Source organism: Brienomyrus brachyistius, chromosome 1 (genome assembly GCF_023856365.1).
Source record: "Brienomyrus brachyistius isolate T26 chromosome 1, BBRACH_0.4, whole genome shotgun sequence".
NCBI classification, from domain to species: domain Eukaryota; kingdom Metazoa; phylum Chordata; class Actinopteri; order Osteoglossiformes; family Mormyridae; genus Brienomyrus; species Brienomyrus brachyistius.
The window spans coordinates 7,222,321-7,239,000 of NC_064533.1; the positions used below are offsets into that span (position 1 = coordinate 7,222,321).

The 16,680-nt window shown below is 43.0% G+C and overlaps 1 protein-coding gene across 1 annotated transcript in view; it reads left to right on the forward strand.

The window, feature by feature from the left end:
* shank3a (SH3 and multiple ankyrin repeat domains 3a) overlaps positions 1–16,680 on the forward strand; it is a 203,219-nt gene that overhangs the window by 21,173 nt on the left and 165,366 nt on the right. The window contains exons 2-3 of the mRNA XM_049006201.1: positions 908–986; positions 6,574–6,624. The gene's annotated coding sequence lies outside the window, so the exon portion shown is untranslated. The remainder of the gene's footprint in view (positions 1–907; positions 987–6,573; positions 6,625–16,680) is intronic.

Consider the following 16,680-nt stretch of genomic DNA (forward strand, 5'->3'; position numbering starts at 1 on the left):
TTTTGCCACTTTAGGGGTCCAGTCCGGTGCCTGTTTAAAGGTAAATGTTCAACAGTAGGCAGAGTATTGGAAGTGTAATCCAGGGCTGGACATGTTCCTGACTTTTCTACACAAACACTGCTCGTATCTCTTATCTACGGCAGTGTAGGAAACCCCAGGGGCCCCTCTAGCATGTCGGGGCTCCTCCTCTACAGACAAGAAGTCTATCTGATGTTTGGTGGCTTTGTGGCAGAGAGGCGTGTCCACACATTTTCAGCAGTGCTCCTTTGGGACTGAGAGTGTGTGCTGTGGGTATGATGAATGCTACCACTGCCTTTGCAAAAGGTGTCACCCCCCTCCCACGATAAGCAACACGTTTCCGGTAGGAAATCCATACATTTTCTGTGGGAATGGTGCCACGGTGAGTAAACAAAAAGTGCAGCATCTATGCCATCATGCTGATCAAATGGGTGCCTGTTACATCATATCACCCTCAAGGCAGGAAAGCAAAAAGTTGCGTTGAACGAAATAACCAGCTAAAGGCTGCAAGGAAACGCAATGCGTGTTTGTTTTTAACTTAAACGAAGCTGAGACACCTGTGTCATCCCGCTTTGATTAGCAGACTCCGTGCCCCCCTGACTATCGCGGAACGGTGAATGCTTTCGCCCAGCATATAGGCTGCACAGGGTCCTTAAGCGCCCGACAGAGATTCTGAGTGTGTGGGTGTTTTCCTGGCAGCCGGGGAGGTGCTAGGTTCCCTCAGTGTTTTCCTTTTTTTTTAAGTCCTCCTCCAAATCCTATTGCTCCCCTCGTGGCGCTGCATCACAGTTTCCATGGCAACCGCTCAAACTAACGCGCTCGCGCTCAGCCTGCCGCGAGCCGCTGGGTTACTCACTTAAATGTATCACTCTTTTTCCGTACTCCGCAGAAATGCACAGGGATTTCCATGGTTACGGCAGCTCGCAGCTTATCCCGCTCTCACCCGGAGCATGAAGTGTCTCCGTAAGGTAAGTGGGCCAAACGCCGTCACTCTGTCCGGGCTTCAGCCGCCAAGTGCCCCGCCGCGTCGCCTCCTCCGTATCACTAAAAAGTGAGTTTGTCATTAGGATTAAAACCGGCCACTGGTCTGTTTCGCAGCATAGCTGGGCGGTGCGCAGCGTGTACGCGCCGTCTGACCGGCCGGCGGGGCGGCTAGCTGTGGGTACGCTCCGGGGCGGACCCCGGGGGCTGCGGGACCGCGCCGCAGAGAGGGGAACACCTGCCTCGCATCGGCTCGTCGAAATATTTTTGTCGCCTCTTGGTGATAGGGGGTGTTGGAGAAAGAGGGAGGGGGCGGCAGCGAAGTAGCGATAAAACCTACGCAAAGTGCTTAAAGTAGTCTGAACTCCGGCTCGGTCTTCGGCAGGCGTTCCTGCCAGAGGGGAATAATCTGTAATGACGCCCCAAAACGGAGTCCTCCGTGAGGACAGACAGCTGTGCGGGGGCAGGGCTGGGATTACATAAGTCAGGTGGCGTTAATGGGTGGCGTCCGGAGCCGAGGGTGCAGGTGGCGGCGAGTGGTAACTCTCTGTGCCTCTATGCTCGGGGCAGCCCGCGCCTTTGGGGGCTTCAGCCCCACCGTCACGACGCCGCGGCAAAAAGACGTTTAAACATCCTATGACACCCCCTACACACACACACACACACACACGCACACAGAGTCATAGGGCTCAGTGGGATTTTCCTTTTCAAATTTGCATGCGTATATCTGATTTTAATTAATTAAAGGTCTTCAGCTATCAATAACAATATAAAATCGGAAACTGGGAAAAGTTGCCCAGGGCAGGATGCGTCTGCATAAAACCACTCTGACATTTGGCAGAAACTGCTTTGACATTGCTTACTAACGAGTTTAGCGCGGAGAGATGCGGCCTTATCTTTTATCCGCAGTCTTCCATCCAATTAGGATGCAAATAAGCTAAAAATAAAAATTCTCGCATATATCTTCTCCAGCAAATAATGCAGCTCTATATATTCTTGAAGTGACCTCTGTGTAGCTTCTAAGGCTTTAAAGAACTCCTTGTGACCTGCTAAATGTCATTAAGCAGTTTATTAATGATGGCAACTTCTGTCAGGAGTGTTTTCAGCTCCAGACCCAGACTCTAGCAGGAAACTTATGTAGTTGTGATTGGTGGTAGCTCAACTCAAACCCTACACCACTTATGCTTACTGTGGTAATGATACTTGCCTGTCACACGTGGTCATGGTGCTTTTCCAGCCATGTGACTCAAGGTCTTAAGTTCATAGTGCAGTCCATTTTCCAGGGCATGTTCCAAGTGAGTTGGGGTATGTTACCACTGCTGCCCCCTCTGTCCATCACTAGACTTGCATTTTGAAGCTGGGATTTGTGGACCCTTTGTGGTTGATTTATTTATTAATATAAAATAACCCCAACCTCTGTTTGGAAGATACAAATTAGGAGGTAGGGATGTAAATTACGAAAGTCAAGTACATCCATTGGCAGAGGACAAGAAGATTCCATTGAGGAGTATTTATTTTAAGATACTCTATGGACCAGTTACCTGCACATATGTTTTATATGTACATTTATAAATTCATAATGCATGAATTCAAAATGATGATGCAGTCATTTCTCATGAACAAATGGAGTACTCTCTAAGTGCATACAAGAATTATTGAAGGGGAAATATATAGCCATGTTGTTACTGGGTAGAGGATGAAGCATTAATCACGCTGGAGTGAAATTTCAAAGAATTGTCAGATTACATTTCAATGTTATCGCCGTTATGTCGGAGGGTAAGTCTTACAATTGTGTTGCTTAAAAGTCATTAGATTCTACCACTAGTCAGTGACTAGGAAAGTTGTTCTTGGGTAGATCTGCTCATTATTCAAGATCGTTCGCCCGTTGTTTCCCTTCAATCCAGTGCTGAATGGAGGTTAACCCTACAGCATGGATTCTGGAGCTTAGCAGGCAGGAATGGCAGTTAAGTGGTAGTCATTGCTTGCATGCCAAATACATACATGAAGATTCAAGCATTTATAGGGATCCCTGCATCTATCTTTTCTGCCTGGGTTATGTAATGTGATACATTCTCTTTGGCAATGACTGCTTCGGATGACTTTCTATACAGGGCAAATGCAAAGACTTGGGGTTTGATGAAGTCCTATTTTCCCTGTTTGTTATATGTGCGACACGCGTGACTCAGCAAAAGGGTAAACCCAAATCCTCAATGATGTTCAAGAACTGCTGGCTTGCCGAGGAGAGATAAATGGCAGGGATGAGAACAAGGAGAACTTAAGGTGGGGGTGACATTTTTTGTTGCGGCAGGCTCAGCTTGGCTTAGAAACCAGTGTTATGCATTTTCTATGCACTATAACCTTAAGGATGACATCTCCTTCAAAGTGACCGATTATCTGTCTGGTTATAGTAATGAATCTGACCGATGCACCATCACTTTGCCCAGTCATTTAAAATAAATTAGGGAAATAATTAAAAACATAAGCACAATTAACCTCTGGTTAATGATCAGGCACCCAGTTAGCAAATGAGTGAATGGACTCTATTTAGTAAAACTTTAAAATCCAATAGTTAATGTTTTATTAGAGGGACCTTACTAAGTTAACAGAGCTTTTGTTCAGGACAGGCCTGCTCCTTAGGGCATAATTAATTTAATGCAGAAAATGGGGGGAAGACTATTGTAATTATTTAATGGGTCAATTGTGGCTTGTAACTTTTGATTGAAATGTAGACCTAATTTTTTAATTACATGAATTGCCCCACGGTGTGACAATCAGGTTGATAGCTGCTCATGTAATCTTTCAAACTATGATTTTGAAAATGCTTGAATATCCATGATGTTGGCATCGCTAAGGAAAAGTGCAGGGGTGCCTCAATGAACCTGCTGTCTTGAGTATCCGTGTCAAACCTGGTCAAGAAAACTTCATCTACATTTAACTGTTTCATGATTTCAACATGACTTTATTAATAGTGTGGGCCTTTTTACTGAATTGAATCAGCTTGCTCAAGGGCGTTCCAACTGGCTTTCTCTTGGGGCTTGTACCCAAGCCTTCTGGGGTTGAGTCCATGTCCTTGGTCACTTTGCTGCTTGCAGGCTTATGAAACAGTATCTGTTTATTTCAGGGACACCTTGATAGCGGGTAATGAAATTAGCATCATCGCTACATTAATTAGGAGGTAAGAGATTCATTTAGAGTTTGAAACCTCAGTTGGTGGGTCTGCAGTAGAGGTGGGACTGTTTTGGCTGGTTTCACTGTCTGACTTTGGGTGACTAATTAAGGTCAAAATGCCTGTCCTTTCAGCACATTCCCAATTTTAGCACCGTGTCACCATATGCGCAGTAGTAAACACAATAACCATTCTTTGTAGCAGTGCATTACCATTTGCTTTGACAGGAAGACAGATTTTCATCACTGAAACACGCTACAGCTATTTTTGGTTTTGGGTTTGGGCCGTCTGCCAGCAGTCACCCTTTCTTTCTAAAAGGTAATACTGCCGTCGTATAGCTGAAAGCGCCCGAGATCAGAGTATTCAACTTTAAAGAGGTTGCAGACTTTATAGCCTTGTGGCAAGTGGTTGTCTCTCAAATCAAAATGCTGCATTTTTAATTACCTTGCTGGTACGATGACATTAGCTTATAACGGTCTCTGTGTGGTAAGTTTACTCTTCCATATGGGAACCTTTGGGAATCTGTTAGAATCTTTCACATTACAAGTAGATTATTGGGGATGAGCAACAGCATTTAGAAGCACTTTATCAATTAAAAGTTTACTAACAACCATTCTTTATTTTTATTTTAATATGAAAGGTGCACCACCGTCCTGTTCTGTATCCTGCCAGTTAGATTTATTTTGTCACAGGTGAGTGGTGTTCAGGAGCGAGTGAATTGAGAATTGCCAAGACTCATTTCAGAGGGCAGCAGATTGGCTGGTAACTTCGAGCTGAGGCAGAAGTGCTCCTGCTGTGATGGTGGAGGTTTTGTCATGGGTACAACCACAGATCGGTGAGGAAGAAACATGCTGAAGCTATGCAGAGCACAAATCCATAGAGCGAGGATCTGCTTGGCAGTTTCAGGCGGAATTCAGGGTGCTGAACGCGGTTTCTGCTGGTACCTCCTGTACTTTTCAATGACCGTGACAGGGGTCCATATGTTAACTAAGGTGCTATGTCTGTATCTGCATTTTGAGATCCTTTGTTACTCTGTTCTTGCACAGGAAGATTTTAGGTTTGAGGTTCATTGTAAGTAGGCTCTTTGACAGTTTCCACAGTCTGAATCTTGAAGCCAAGTTCCCATTGAGTGCTGCGATCGTTGGATAGGCTTTGCTGGTACTGTTGCTGTAGTAACTGCTTTCTGGTGCAAGAATGTAGCTTGTAGTAGTACTCATTTCTCAAAGGCTCAAATGATATTTACAGAGCTTCTTGTTTTCTATTGACAATAGGAAATGTCTTCTATACGGTGGTGCTTCTGTTCAACAAATATAACAAGTGTCAATAAGACACTTGTAAACCAGTATTATGACCTCAATTTACTGCTAAAACATCTGCAACATTTTCATTTTCATTCTCATTCAGGTTATTGTATATGCTTGACGGTCCAAAAATAAACAACAAAATAGTTATATGTTGGATATGGAATGAGTCACCTGGGTAATGGCTTTGGAGACCAGTGGAGTGGGAGCTGATTCAGGGTGCTCAAACTGGGCATGAATGAATGTACAACATTGTACAGTTGACTAATCTTGCAGGACCCCATCTTAATAGGTGTGAGTGGACTTCCCAGAGTGATTTCTGAGAGCCTTCATTTCAGCTGAAGCTAAATACGCAGGATTTGACAAAAGCTAGGCCTTTCCTGTGTGCTTAGGTGGGGGAGGTGCCTCCGTTTATGTGGAGGCACATATATTTTGGGTTCAGGCTGCCATTTCAGGGGGCCAAGCAGAGCAATTGAAAGACAGGGTGAGGGGGGACTTTGCAGTCTGTGGCACACCGACCCTCACGAAGCATCGGTCAACCTCAGCACATACCCCCAAGGGAGGGCTGGGATCCAGGAGAAGATGAGAACTGCAGCTCTTACTTTGACGCAGTTTGTGGAGCAGATGTTCTGGTGCATCTTGAATGCTCAGTCTCCATCTGTCATGCTGAACAGCATCCTCACTGGCCACACAGTGTCCAGTGTACCCCCCCAAAAAATTAAGATTAATGTCCCATCTCCTGCTAGCACTACAGTGATTTCTCCTGTACTGGGACCCCCTCCATCTTCAGCATGAAGTCTTAATTACCTCACATTTTTGTTAATTTCTGAAGACACCTCACCTAGTTCAACTTCATAGACAGGACATTATTTCCATAAACCTATTCTCCTAATTGTCAGTAATTTTCTTTCCTGTGAGGGTGTAATGGTTTTTGGTCAGCTGCCTTTTTACTTGTTTTTTTTTGTGCAGCGCTGAAAGGCAAAGAAATGGCCTGGTTTCAGGAAACAATGGAAGCCCCATGTCGGTCGCAAGGGTGTAGAGAAGGACGGCATTAATTCACAGTCTGATCAGCTGATGGACTTTCAGAATGTGTCCTCTGTGTTTCAGGACCAAGGATAAACCGGCATTTTTGTGAATCCATCTTCTCATCATTATAAGGTAAGATCATCTATGTTGGCTGTCGTGCCATTTAGCACATAATGGAAAGTCGTGGGTATATTATCTTCATTGTGTATGTATAAAGGATGACCCAAGATGACTTAGAGCGAAAAACAGAACTTGAACTGAATTTGTAGGCATTGCATTGTTTCTACAATGAAATGATTACAAATAATGAGTGTGAAACACATGAACTGGGCTTGTAAGGATAAATGAATGAGTGAATGAATGAACTGACAGACACCCTCCAAATTCATTATCGTTTTCCCCAGTGCTTGTTTCACAGCTTGAAGTAACTATACAAATGTTGTGGTTTTTTGGAGAATTTGGGGTGACTGATAAGCTCATGTTTGGAAATGGAGATACTAAGCCTGTCAAATGCATTTAGTGATTGTTTCCACATGCAGGATTCTCCTGTGTACTTTAATAAAAAACGGGTTAAAAATGTAATTCCCAAGAAAGGTAGCAGTTACTGAGGTTGCAGATCCAATCAATGCCTCCTCAATAAAAAAAAAAACAAAAAACAAAAAAACAATTCACCATTTGTCCACCATTTTCTGCTGCAACTGTATTTAAATTTAGTTTAATCTCTGGGCAGTCCTGAAATGCTGCTTCTGAAATTCTAACGCTAACCACTTGTGATGAGTCACTGCTTATATTTTAGTGTCATTGATCATTCTTATTAGCATGCATACTTCTTGGGTGTGTTACACAACGGAGCTGTGATGTAGGAATCAGTAGAGAGTGAGGGAGCGAGAGAGAGAGAGAAGGAGAAAGAGAGCCTCAAGTTACGCAAGCCCTGTGCTCCAAGGAGTTTGGCAGGAAGCCCACAAAGGATAGGGAACAACTGGCCGGTGGCATCCCAGTTTTCCCAGTGTGTTTGGGTGAGATGTTTCACACACAATGTGGTGGAGAGTGAATGTTCTCGGGTTTCGATGCCTAAAGCTCTCAAGTGACAGGACGCTATATGGTCTCCGCGAGTGTGGGATACGGACACCTGCTTGAAGTGTCACCCCTTGGGGCATCGCATCAAGCCCGATGCGGTGTAGGCTGTTAACCAAGGTGAGGGCCGCAGTTAATGGGCTTCATCCAGTGCTCAAGTTCTGCCTTATGTAGGTCAGCATTGTCACGGAGATCACACGGGTGAAGAAAAGGAGCATAGTCGCGCCACGATGGCCATAAATTTGCCGGAGCTCTGCGTGGCCTGTGATCTTCCTGGCCGCGTGACGCTTCTGGGAAATGTTTTCATTTTTCAGTGAACAAAGTTGCCCGCAAGGCTTCCTGACTCTGCATGCTCATATGGGCTCATTAATAATTTGTTGTTGGTTAGAGACTTTCTTACAGTATTCTTTAGACCTAGAATCATGAAGTGTTTAATAATCATCTCATTTTTTTTATATTGTCAGATTTTTCTTTAGCTTGCAAGTGTTTTCTCCTCGTTCGAAATTAACTGTACACAATCATCTCAATTAGTGGCTGCAGTTTCAGTGCGTCAATAGTACAGTGACTTTCTCCCAATCTGAGGATATGCTTATACAGTAAAAGTAAAAAGTTTGTGAACCCATTGGAATTTAATATATTCATGTGTAATTCCCATATAAAACATGGTTGTATCTCCATGTACTGTAAGTCACAATAATGAACAAACACAGCCTCTTATAACTAAAGATACACATATTTTCAGAGAATTTTTGATCATATTGAATAATTTATTCAAACTGTGAAACTGGAGGTTGGAAAAGGTAAATCAACCCTAAGCTAATGACTTTTTAAAAAGCTCATTGCAGTCAGAGTGGAGTCCAATTAATGAAAAGAGGTCAGAGGTGTGGCCTAGTATTACTGTGATTGATGAAAAACACTGAAGAGTTTGAGTTTTTGAAAAGAAGCATATCCAGATGGGAAACATGCCTCGGACAAAAGAGCTATGATCAAGAATTGTTCATTTACATATGGCTGGAAAGGGTTATAAAGTCATCTCAGGTATTTTAGATATTCATCAGTCTACTGTTAGAAAAGTTGTCTATAAATGGAGACAATTTGGTATTGTGGCTACTCTGCCTAGAAGTGGGTGCCCCGCCAAGATGACCCCAAGAGCACAATGCAAAGTCATCAATGAGGTAAAGAAGAAGCCTAGAGTGACAGCGAATGACATGAGGAAGTCATTAGAATCGGGTAACATCCTTGGTTCGTGATTCAACAATACGCAACACGCTGAACCAGAATGGAGTCCATGGCAGGACACTAAGGAAGAAGCCACTGCCATCTAGGAGAACGGTGCTGCATACCTGAAGTTTGCAATAGGGCACTTGGACCCCAAACATCGCAGCAAATCGATAGCACAATGGTTTCAGAAGAAAATCCGCCTTTGGAGCATCCCAGTCAGAGCCTAGATCTCAGTCCTATTGAGATGCTGTGGAATTACTTGCAGAGATCCATACACAGAAGACAACCAAAGAATGTGGAAGAGTTAAGGCCGTTCTGCAGGGAAGAGTGGGCTAAAATCCCCCTGCATGATGTGCAGGTCTGACCTGCAGTTACAGGAAGCGGCTGGTTGAGGTCATTGCTGCCAAAGGAGGGTCAAGCAGTAATTAAATCCAAAGGTTCACTTACTTTTTCCACTACCACTGTGAACGTTGATTGCGTTTGTATAATAACTATAATAGAGGCATGAAAGAGTAGATTTTTTTTTGTGTATTATTGGCTTAAGTTCATTGCGTATATCAGTACCTGTGACTTAGATGAAGATCAAATCATTTTTTATGACCAATTCATGCAGAAAACCAGATAAGTCCAAAGGGTTCACATACTTTTTACTTTGATTATATTTTCTCTCTCTCTTTCTCTCTCTCTCTCTCTCTCTCTCTCTCACACACACACACACACACACACACAAATGTATGTATTCATCTCTTTGTAGGGACCATCTATTCATTTATATGGGTACAATTCTAATCCCAACAATGACGACCTTAACCCCTACCCATCCCTAAACTTAACCATAAGTAAACAAACTAAATACAGGACTTTTTTAGTTATTTTAATTGCAAAAATAATATATATTTTTATATACGGAGTTTCCATGACCCTCCCACACACACCAGGGTGGGGTGGGGTGTGGCACGTATCCCAGGCAGTATTGGTCACAGGCCAAGGCACACTGAATGCAATACCAGTCCACCACAGGGTACATACACAAACAGTACAGGCATTTTAGAGATACTTCTTAGCCAAGCTGGACGTAGTATTGGGAGAGCACGCGAACCCCATACATGCAAAGCAGAGGCGGGATTCAAACCTGTTGCCCTCTAGGTGTGAGGCAAGGGTGCCACTCACTAAGTCACCCGCCGCAAAACCAGAGCTTTCCATTTCCAGAGCTGACAGAAATAACTTCACCAATTTAGTTAAGCTGTCACTGTGCTCTGAAATTAAAAGCAAAGAAATGTAACGTCACTTGGCTGGGGGGCATCAAACAGAGAAAGAATTCAGAAAATGGTAAAGCAGGCTCCAGATCCGGGTGTGATTTTTATATGAGTAGATTTTTAATTTCAGGGCTGAAGATGTGAAATCCATTATCTGTGCCCATTTGCCGTTTCCCAATGGACAGAGCTTGTCTTTGCTAGGTCACTCCAGGGCAGTTGTCTGTGCTGTGCCTCAAAAATTGTTTTGGTTGCAACTGGTGGCATGAATGATTCAAAGAAGCAATGCGCTGAAAGACAGTCACAGAAGTTTTTCCTGTTGTGTTTCTCTTTGGACTTATTGTGTAATTTCATTGATTGCCTGTTTCAGATCCCATCATCTATTCCATACAAATTCTGTGATTGTTAACTCCCCCTCCCCCCCCCCCCTCCCAGTATACCCCCTCCCTGAGACCCAGTGCTAGGTAGGTTAAAACACTAGCCATGTTTAGAATTTTTTATTAGATGGAGCTTTGTTAATACGCTCCACTTGAAGTTTGCGTGCTGCCCATCAGGTGTTCCTCAAAGCAATGGTGGATGGTTATTAAAATGTCCGGACTGTTTTCTTTGTGGCACATGCAGTCTGCTCATTACTTTAACCTCGAAGGAATGGGTTTAACTAAGAGGAAAGGCAAAAGTAGAAAGCAAACCAAATACATAAAAGAAGGTATGCAGTATGGCAGAACATCAGTACAATTTGTGAATCCACAGGGTGAAGGAGGGAATTAAGAGAAGATACTTTCTGATCACCATTTATGCAAGTACAGGTGCATCAGAATACTTTTTTCCCTCCAAATACCTCATCTGGCACTCTCATGACACACAAACATGAGTGGAAGTGAGGCTTCAGGACACAGCACTGGGTCAGACATTTATCAGGCACCCCGGGAGCAGTTTCCAGGGTTAAGTTAAGGTCCAACAGTGATATGATCACTTTATCAGCTATAGGATTTGATCCAATGACCTTCTAGGGACAAGTATAGATATCCTAATCCACAGAGCCAGAATCCACCCAAAAAATTCTCACCAGTCCCAGAAAAGTACAGTGGTAGCAGAACGTTTATGGAGAGAGTCACATTGTGGGAGACCTAAATGTTCCACAGCCACAGAATCCAGTGAGACCACTAGACTGAATTCCTGTTTATAGACCACTGGACTGAATTCCTGTTTAAAGACCACTGGACTGAATTCTCGTTTATAGACCAGTGGACTGAATTCCCGTGTATAGACCACTGGACTGAATTCCTGTTTATAGACCACTGGACTGAATTCCTGTTTATAGACCACTGGTTCTCAGGCATGGTCATGGTGCTGGTTCAATTCCAGCAAAGCTCTTTAATTAAGTGGAACATGGTTTTATGAAAACTGTAAAAATGTCTGAAAGTCGTTGTTGATAACCAATTTGAGAAATCAAACAATACATGTCTTTAAGTAGTAATCCATGGCCCAAATTATGGCAATTATGAATTAACTACCTTTAGACCTAAATGCTGGTGATTTCTGACAAATAATTAAAAGGATGATGAATCCTAATTAAAGTGAAATCTAATTTGGATTTGCGTTGTATCCATTAGGAAATGCAACCCATGAAAATGGTATCGCAGTTAAAGATCACGGTTAAAAATGACTGACAGGCTGCTGCCCTTGCAGTGCGCGATTTAAAAAATAATTTTATGCTAAATTGCCTTTTTTAAAATAACGAATTGGATTTTGAGTCACCTCATTTGGTGTGTTCAGGTGGCAACAAAGCACTATTTTAAAATCTGTTTTACACCTGCAAAACTCAGGACGGTCAGAATAATTGTTGGGAACTCACCCATGAACGCACACAACTTTCTGCTGCATGTATATGGCTTCGGTTGGAATTCAGTCCAAACTCTCCTTTTTAAACACCTCCTTTACTTATTCATGTGAGAGAATATGTAAGAACTGGCTCATAACAAAATGGTACCAAATCATACCAGGTCATGCGTCTGCTTAAAAGCATAGCAGTAATATTGCTGGCTATACTTATATGCTTACCAATATAAACAAAACAACTTTTTATAAGCAGGATTAAAATTAAACCTGTTACTGTACCTGCTTGCCACATTGTTAAGTATCCTTCGAATAGCCTCGCTAAGTAGTGTTGAGTAAGCATTTTGGGTGGAGAAATTTCACACATACCTTGGAAAATAGATTCCTGAAGAGCAGGGCACTGAAATGGAGGAGATTTCTCACATGCTGAATTTGCACAGTGAACATCTTCTGAAATGTTTGGTCCCACAGTGGACTGAGACTGGGAGAGATCAGGGGTATCCTGGAGAGGGCCAGTTTCCCGATAACAGTGCACAAGCAATGCGTTCCTGTGAGCCTAGAGGGGTATTTCAAATAAGCGACCCCCCAGCCCCACGCAAGACGCTCGTGGCAGGCCAGTGAGACTGCCGAGGCCTGCGGAGTTTATGTTGTGCTTGCTTGTTGCGTTATGTGAATTATTTGCTGTTTTATTGCTTCAGTTCAGGAGGATGACTCAACCAATTAAACATTCCAGTTTGTTTGTTCTGATCTTGATACTTTAAGAAGATTGAAGAGATGTGGGGACTCTTGAATCATGGGTGGTGGAGCTCCTTCGGTGAATACATTTTCTGGCTTCCCTGTAAGAAAGGTGGCGTCATGGTTAATTCTGAGCCAACGCTCGACTCTTTTGGATTCGTACCAGCACGATTAATGAATTTTGATAAAGTAATTTAGTCTGTTCTGATCTGATGTTGTCAAGTAATTCGCTACGGCGAGGGGCAGTGTGCATTTCTGTTTTTGAAATAAGGAGCATGGAGACTCTCTAAGATTACTGCTCAGAAAATTGCAGCAATCTCATTTTAACAATAGAGGAACACAAACCTCAAGGGGTGTAATTTAGCCAGGCAGCAGAGATGCTGGAGTGAGCTTCTGGACAGCAATGCAGCGTACAGAACATATTACCTCCCTCCAAACGGCTCTGGCGGTCAGGAGTCACACTTCTGACCCTTTGTTAAGGGAGTTGTAGGATGTAAAGTTCAGTCAGTTACGTCCTGTAATTTCAGCTTCATTTATTTATCTAATGACCTTATTAAAGTCATGTGGGAGGAATACGGAATAGGGAGTGGTCTGGAAGCTATGCTCTGATGTACGGCTGAAAACATTAATGTTGAAATAGGCAACTGCAGAGTATAGCGTATGGAAGTAGAATACCCTAGATCATTGTTTCACACCCAAATCTTCGGGGAACCCCGGACAGTCCACGTTTTTCCTTCATCCCAGCTCCCAGCCAATCAGGAACACCAAAAACCTGGTACAGGTGCTTGGAGCTGAGAGCAAGCAAAAACGTGGACTGTCTGGGGTTCCCCTAGGACCGGGTTTGGAAACACTGTCCTAGATGTTCACGGAAGCCAAACTGGACACGCTGATGAAATGAAGCCAGAATGACGCCTGTTCTTGCAAACACAGGGAACTTTTTTTTTTACCCCCACCTGTAGTTTTACCATTTCCTCACATCTGGCTGGTTATATGACATCTCAGCTGGGCTTCTGGGTGACTGTCCTGCTTTTCTGCCTGGGTAGGGAGGGATGATCCTGGGTGCCATTCCATCTCTGTGCCTTTTTCAATGACATGGTGCCTTGCACAGGAACCCCATCTTGCAGTTCCTGTTCCGTCAGTATATTTGCCTTGACTTGTTGTGCCGCATTTAGGTCTCTAGGCCTTGCATTGTGGTCTCGCCAATCACTGCATCTCTTCCAGACAAACTCATAGACCAATCGTTTGATAATTAAAGATAATCTGTCAGTTCCTCTTGATTTCCTTCTCACACCGAAAGCTACAGGGGAACAGATAATCAATACTTTTTTTAACATTGTCTATTTCTGGATTCTAATCTGATCTTGCAGGCTGCCCAAAGTTATCAAACAGCTGGATCAAATGTAAAGAAATCACATTTGATCAATTTTTTTGCAAATTGCACAGAATGTGTATTTTCCTGGCGTTGCATATCTATATCCGTTGGCTGAATGCTGTTGGAGTTGTTTGTGAGGTGTTGCTGTCCTGTTGTTTTACAGGAAATACATACAACAAAATTGTAACTATAATCAGGATAGACGTCAGATGTCCAGTAGTGGGGACTAATGTTTAGGGAATCCCTGTCAAGGCAGGCTTACTCGCACTGGTTGTGAATAACTGAATCTGTAAGTGTAGATGGCCAGTGATGAATGGGACACATATAGAATGAATTGGCAGGATAAAGTGCAGCCACCTGATTCTCTCCACCCCTTTGCACGACTGGGAAGTGCCCTGAGCTGTAAAGATGTTTCTGCAGGGGGAAATTTTCATTTACAGTGAGTTTCCTGGCTTTAAATGTCTGCTTTCTGACGACTCCTATAAAGAGAAAGCAAAGTCTTACAGGAGTAATACAAAGACCACTGTTCACTTTCATGGATATGACTGATCAGTGCAGTCTTAATAAATTATTAAAAAATTAATAACCTTTAAATCCCATTTCACTTCTTATTCCTATGCCTTTTTATGCCTGACTTTTAAAAAGCAATGGTAGCATGATTTGTTACAATATGACTACTTTTCCGGAGAGTAATCTTTTTTTATTCTAATGGGAATATATTATTTCTACACATTGTCCTTCATGCAAAATAACTGTACTTATGACATCAGTGACATCAGAGGTGCCAGTGAATAAAAATGCGCTCTATCTAAGCCTTTTCTGATTAGGAACTTCTCATTATCAGTCTGCTGTGTGCCGTATAGCCTCCTCAAATAACTGCATGTCATTCAGATTAAGTAATTAAGGTCAAGTTGTTGTGACAGTGCAAACCCATGCTTCGTGTGTCATCGGACTACATTAATGGCTGTTCACTCAATGCCAAAAAGTCGCTGGCTGATTGGCTACTTATAGTGTCACCTGTCTGGAAAATCGGCGGAATTTGTGGCAGGTAGAGATGGTGGCCCAGGTTTTGGGACAGTGCACATCATTCGAAGTTTGGTAATTCAGTCTGGGTCTCGCACTCCCGAGGTTGCTGCTGAAAAAGGGTGAGATTGCAAATACTGCAGCTTTCCTTCACTGCGATTCTCAGCAGTGACTCTTGTTTCTGTAGAGCAGCGGTGTCATCGTATTAGGAATGAGATGGTCAGACCAAGTATGGCCAATGTGTGACACTAAGGGATTGACCCTGTCTATGAGATTTCATAAACTTTGGTGGCGTGGTTTTTAAGGCAGAGTGTGTTCTGACAACATAATCCGTGTTCCTGTGAAAAGGCACTGTTCGTGTGTTCCGGAGTCCACTTCGCACTCAAATTTGCATTCAGATATGCAGTCTCTCAGCAAATAAGCTACACGTGTAAAGAGTAGTTTACATGGCACCAGGCTGTCGCATAGCGCCTGTGGTTTATGTATATTAATTGGGTGCTTTTATACAGAGTGGACAGAGGACAAAGATCGAATTCCTGCATCCCTCGATTGGTTGGTGTTGCTCCTTACTGCAGGGTTGCATGGATATTTGGTTGCCAATACAGTGCATTTCAATATAGTACATACCTACAGAAATCACACTGTGTGCAGTAATTACAACTAAATTAATCAGTCTATGATTCAAAATAAACGTAATATCCATCCATCCATCCATCCATCCATCTTTCACTTGCTTGTTATGGTCAAGGTTGTGGGGGAGCCTGGACCATTAGATCTGATTTATAACTAAATAACTGTATTTGTTGTTTAGGCATATTCTTATTGATATGCTTGGCTGCCTGAGCTATTCAGTAGTACCCACTAATACACTGGCTTATTTGTGTAAGCGATGTGAATACGCTTATTGCCACAACTGCCAGAACAAACTGTTTTCCCCTGAAAGTCTAAACATTGTGAGAGAAGAAAAGGAGAAATTAATGGGCGTGTGGATTCCCACAGAGAGAGCTGCAGTTCATTCCTTCTTCAGAACCTCATATTCATAGTCTGGCATCTAGTGCAGGATCCACGTCGGTGCTTTGGGCCGTCCTGCAATTCGGAGATGCTCCCTCCATCGATGTGGAGAGGTGAGTAAAGGGGTCATTTGAGTATTTATTAAAAATCAAAGGTGATGATTCCTAACATCCTGAGGACACAGCTGTCATCTTCACTGCCCTGTGATGTTGTAGGTGTTAGGTCCATACTTTACTCAGTTCCCTATTTCTCTTTGCTTTCCATATATTCTTAAGGGGATAATTCACTGTTTCTGTCATCTCAGAAAAAATTAACTGCAAGTGTCAACGCCTTTCAACCTCAATAAATTGAAAGTAGTAATTGAAACTAGTACTTGTCCCTAGACTTTTTCAAATGTGATCAAGTCAAACTAGTGCAGCGCTTTGTATGGACGGAGCACGTGTGAATGTAATCATGTGGCTTAGCCAGCTGTTTCTGAGTGATGGTGAATTAACTGATGGAGGTAGGGGACGGTGATGGCTGACAGCATATCGGATCACATCCACATATGGATCCCTTATCACTATGCTTTCGCAGGGCAAATATCTGGTTCCAGCTGATATTCTGTTAGCTCTGGGCAATATGACCTAAGAAAGTTCCAAAAGGGAGAGTAGAGGAAGGAAT